The following is a 5,923-nucleotide window of genomic DNA, read 5'->3' on the forward strand; positions in this document are numbered from 1 at the left end:
GATAAACACGAACACGACACGAATTTTTTGCGTGTCATTTTTCTCAACACGAACACGACACGAATTTTTTTACGGGTCAACCCGAACACAAATTTTCGTGTCGTGTCGCGGGTCGACCCGCGGGTCAAAACCCATATTGACACCCCTAGGTATAATTGACGATAGATTTGGCAATTTTAAATACGTAAAAATTTAAAAATATTATTATAAATAAATAAAAAATATTTATAGTGCTAATTATTATTTAATAAAATTAAATTAAAGTTATTATAAAAATAATAATAATAAGTTTATCAAAATAATAATAATAATAGTACTTTTTTATTTATAATTTAAATAGTTAGATATTAATTATAATGAAATCATAAAAGTGGAAAGGAGAAATTTGGGCCACTCTTGTAAGAGCCTCAGTCTCACTATCCCTAGTGGGACTGTCAGGGTGTCATCATGTGGCAGTTACTTACTCCCATAGTCCCATTAATATAGATCAGTAATTAATTTATGAGAGACGCAACTTTATGAGGCCCTATCACTTCCACAGTCATGGTATCATCCATCTTCTTGAAAAGATCGACCATATTCTTTGCCCCATATTCAGCTACACGAAGAGGTCTCTTATAAGTGGCTTTTTAACCTTAGTAGTGTCATTTTCATAAAGTTTCACCGGAATAATTTCTTGGTCAAACATATTACCTATATAATGCATAACGACGCGGTACTGTGGGAATCACTTTAGGACGTGACACTTTAGCAACCGCGTCCTTTGCATTTGTTCTTGACCACTGGAACGTGATACCCTGGCAATCACGTCCTATTCCCAAGACCACTGGAACGTGATACCCTGGCAATCACGTCCTATTCCCAAGACGCGGTACACTCTCAGCCACATGTCAGTAGGTCCCATCCCAAAAAGAATTCAACAAGAAGCGGTAGTGTATAAGCCGCGTTTCAGGTTACAAGTCAAGTCAAAGCCGAACAGATATATATGTTTCACCTAAAATTTAGGCATATTGATATATTCATTGTAAAAGAGTACATAAAATCTAATAAATCATAGTACCCAATCTTATACCCCTGTTTCGTGTTTGGTCTGCTTTCCCGATTTCCAATATGTGAAAGAAACAATTTAATCCAAAAATTTTAATGATTTATATTAAGGTAAAATAAAATAAAATAGAATCTATGCAAAATTCATACTTCAAGCCCAAAGGGCTTTTGTATGAGTGAGTGTGTAAGTGAATAATATAAACTATTATAAAGACCTTCATCCAACACCTTAAAATTATAATAATTATAATTTTATTGTTAGTAAATTTCTAAATTAATTATTCTCTGGTTTAAGAGTTAGTCTTCTATCCAGTAAAGAATAAATTGCTAGCAACTATAAAAACCATTTTGTACGAAAATGACTTGTTGCTTTTATTGGATTTTTTGAACTCTTTTATCGTGAATATATCAATATGTCTAAATTTTAGGTGAAATATATATATCTGCTTGACTCCGACTTGACTTGTAACCTGGAACACGGCTTATACACTACCGCTTCCTGTTGAATTCTTTTTGGGATGGGACCCACTGACATGTGGCTGTTAGGGTACCGCGTCTTGGGAATAGGAAGTGATTGCCAGAGTATCACGTTCCAGGTCTTGGGAATAGGACGTGATTGCCAGGGTATATCACGTTCCAGTGGTCAGGAACAAATGCAAAGGACGCGGTTGCTAAAGTGTCACGTCCTAAAGTGATTCTCACAGTACCGCGTCGTTATGCATTATATAGATAATATGTTTGACCAAAAAATTATTCCGGTGAAACCTTATAAAAATGACACTACTGAGGTCAAAAATCCCATATAAGTTTTTTGGTACTCTGCTGCAACTTTCAACAGAGGCAAGTGTCCTCCAGAAATTTCAACCAACTCTTTCAGCTGACCCTTGAGACCTTCTAAAGTTGCTTCTTCTTTATCTGGACCATTAGAATTGTCATTGATATGGCATCCCATCAAATATCCAGCGGGCTCAATAGAACCTCCACGAGGCGGCACTAAGGCCTTTGAAGGGGGAACAAAGCCCTCTCCACGAGCCAGACTCTGCCAGTCCCAGACAAATTTACCAGCATTGCGTAGGGCAGAAGAAACACCCACCCCAGCAGGGATGACAAGAATTACAGTATATCCCCGCTAACCGAGAATGTGAAGTGCTGGTGCAAAATCCGAATCTCCAGATATTAACATGATAGAGGATGGTGGAGGGTTGTCAAGTGCAAATAAGAACATGTCAACCAAGATAGCTTTGTCAGAAGCATCTTTTCTCCCATTGGGAACATCAATGAGTTTAACACCAGTTCTCTGAATGCCTTCTCTAAGTGGTTTAGAGAAAAGATTGAAATCCGCATAAGCAGAAAACATCTTAACAACTCCTCTAATTACTGGCTGCACCTGTAAAGCCATTCTTATATTACCTGCCACATCTTCAGGGCGTACATCACCTGGAACACAACAATTTTCCATATCCCAAAAGATAGCTGAGCAATCAATTGAGGGGCTACGGAATTGCGGGCTTGAAGGACATTGAAGCATGTTTGCATTTGATTCAGTGGTATTTTCTCCCATCTGTTCCAAGAATTCTGAAGGCATTACCTGTGTTGATTTATTTGCGGTACCCATAAATGTACTAGAAAATCAGAACTTCTAATTGGAGAATTATTGAGGCGGTTCAATGGGGAAACAAATCCGGTGCTTATACCCGAAGAGGGAACAAGAATCCGTGAGAAGGTGAAGGTCCTGGTGGGTGGGACTATATATAGTACGGTTAATAGATTTTAAAGTTATAAATCATATCAAATCATAAGATTTGATTAGATAATAAAAGATTGCTTAAAATATATCGTATAAATAATATATAAGTAAATAATTTTTTTGATTCTAAAAAAAAATGCAAAATCTATGTTAATTCCTTAGAAAAAAATATATATATTAATCTTTTTTAAAAGACTAACGTAAATTTTATTTGAATTTTAAAGGATCATAATTTCAAAGAACTAAAATTTCAGAGATACCATAAGTCGACTATTTTTTTCTCAGAAATTCATTTGGATCCCGAGTTTTTTCTTGAGAAACAAAAAAGGTATTTACTCATAATATATTAAGCATATAATACTTAAAATATGAATAAAAAATAAGTTTGATTTCTAGTCCATCTCCAAGTGATATAAAATCTGTTTAAATATAAGTAGATAATAAATAAATAAGATAAGAAAAAAATTAAGATTTGAAAATTAGATGGGAAATAAATCTAAATATGAAATTTGAATTCTGAATTGATTTCAAATTTTGGATTTCAAATTGTAATGGTGGGAAAGGATTTGGAAATAAAAAATTAAATAAATAATAATTTCTTTTAAAAATCAAAATAAAAAATCAATGGAAAATTAAGTTAATCATTTATGGTGGCAGACAACTATGTGAACTTATGTGATGGGAAAAGAGTTCAACATTTAATATTTATGTGAAATGATGGGAAAGAATTTGGAAATTATGTGAACTTGATATATGGGAAAAGAGATCAGCATTTAATATTTATGCAGTGAAAAAAGATATATATAACAAATTTGAATTTAATATAAAAATATCGATTAAACAATAAAATATTTAAAATTATAAAAATACATTTATAGTCGATAAAATTATTAAAATTTCAAATTTAAAAGAAAAAAAATAAGAAATGGCATAATTTATACTTTACAAAAAATAAATTAAAATTTTAACAAAATTTTAAATATACATGTATACATGTGTAAAAAAAATATTTAACATAAAATTTTTAAATATACATATATAACCAATTAAAAAAGTATATAAAAATCATATATTAAAATAGAAAAAATTATATAAAAAAATATATATAATTAATATAAAAAAATTTAAAATTTAAAATTATATAAAAAATGACGTCTATCATTCTGTAAAAAAAAAATTATTGAAATTTAAGAACTATAAAATGAAAATTTTAATTTAGTACATAAGAAAGAAATCAAACTTTCATTTTTTTTATTGCAAGAGTGTAATTAACACAAATACTTGCAAAAACTAATTATTTATATAAAATGCTTACAATTAGAGGTGAAAAACTGGGCTCAGCCCGCCAATATATTTTTATAATTCAATTGTAATTTTATCTTTCTTCTTTTATAATTAGATTACTAAATATGATTTCAATTTTTGTAAATACAAATTTGTGAAATTTCAAAGACTAACGACACTAATCCTTGCAAAAAAAAACTTATTTATATAAAATGCTGAGAGTTAGAGGTAAAAAACTGGGCTTGGCCCAGAGGGCTGGCCCGCTAATATATTTTTATAAGTCAACTGAAAATTTATCCTTCTTCTTTTATAATTAAATTACTAAATCTTGTTATAAAAAAAAAAATTACTAAATCTGATTTCAAGATTTGTAAATATAAATTTGTGAAATTCAAAAAACTAACGACACAAATCCTTGCAAAAAAATAATTATTTATTATTATTTTATAAATCTGATTGTAATAAATGAAACTTTATCTCTGAGATAAAATATAAAAACCTAGACGCAACTATAAAAATATTTTTTTGTGGATAAATATAAAAACCTTTTTCATGCTGATAGTTAGAGGTGGCAAACTGGACTCGTCTCGGAGGGCCGACCCACAAACACATTTTTATAATTAAGTAAAAATTTCATCCTTTTTCTTTTTTAATTAAATTCCTAAATCTGATTTTAATTTTTGTAAATACAAATTTGTAAAATTCCAAATACTAACGACACAAATCCTTGCAAATAATAATAATTTATTATTATTTTTTAAATGTGATTGCAATAAATGAAAGTCTATCTCAAAGATTAGTGTAGTTGCTTTGATTTTGTTCATAAATATGACTTTTACATGCTTATTTGATTAAGTTGCATTCAAATCCCGGAAAATTTAATGACATATTTAGTAAGTGTTGAACTCATCCCTCCAATGATTGCTACGAAATGACACTGAATGAATAGCGTTTTCATATTATAGGTAAAAGCTGATATTTTAAATCCATATTTGCTTGGTGTTATTGTTACCTTGATTTTGTTGATGAATGTTATAGTTAGCAATGATTTGTACGCATTTTTATTTTTATATCCCTTTCTCATGTTAACATGGTGTATTATAATGTATTATAGTGTATTATGATGTAGTTGTATGCAAAATTAATTATCCCTCTGAATAGCAGATTTTTGTTTGTGGTTGATATTTGCAAAGTTCTGTGTCAATGCTGTAATTTTTTCACCTGAAATATAGAACAAAATAACAACACAGTTTTTTGTAAGTATAATGTTTGCAGTGCGATTAACCAACCACGGCGGACGATAAAATTTTTGATCTTTTTTCCCCGTGCATCGCACAGGTAATATACTAGCGAATTTCTAAAGAAGAATATATGATAATCGTACAAATAATTGATTGAATCGAAAACCATATTTGGTAAGATATGACAACGAAATAGAAGTTATTATTCAATCAGAAGGATTTTATCATGAGGTAGGATCATCTTACATCGGTATAAGAATAATAAGTCTTACACCAAATCTTAACCATTGATTTTCGGCATCTAACGATTAAGATTTATTAGGTTTCACTCATTAATTAATTTTTAACTTCCAAAAAATCTCAACTGTTAAATGCACGAAAATCAACGGTTAAGATTTGGTGTAAGATTTATTATTCTTACACCAGTGCAAGTTGATCCTATCCCTTTTATCATATAGAAAATATTGTGTATTGACGTTGGTTATAAATCTCATCAGGTTTTTCAATATAATTATATATGAAATTTAAAATATTTTAAAAACAAATTTATACAGTCTTCAATTTAAAAATATCTTAAAAGTTGAAATGAGCCAAACTAAATCAT

At 29.9% G+C, this 5,923-nt stretch overlaps 1 pseudogene; it reads right to left on the bottom strand.

The window, feature by feature from the left end:
- Positions 1 to 494: 494 nt before the first annotated feature.
- On the bottom strand, positions 495 to 2,632 carry LOC133314889 (uncharacterized; annotated as a pseudogene).
- Positions 2,633 to 5,923: the final 3,291 nt, after the last annotated feature.

This window comes from Gastrolobium bilobum, unplaced genomic scaffold (genome assembly GCF_033153095.1).
Source record: "Gastrolobium bilobum isolate Gb01-03AN ecotype WA unplaced genomic scaffold, APGP_CSIRO_Gbil_v1 utg24160, whole genome shotgun sequence".
Lineage (NCBI taxonomy): Eukaryota > Viridiplantae > Streptophyta > Magnoliopsida > Fabales > Fabaceae > Gastrolobium > Gastrolobium bilobum.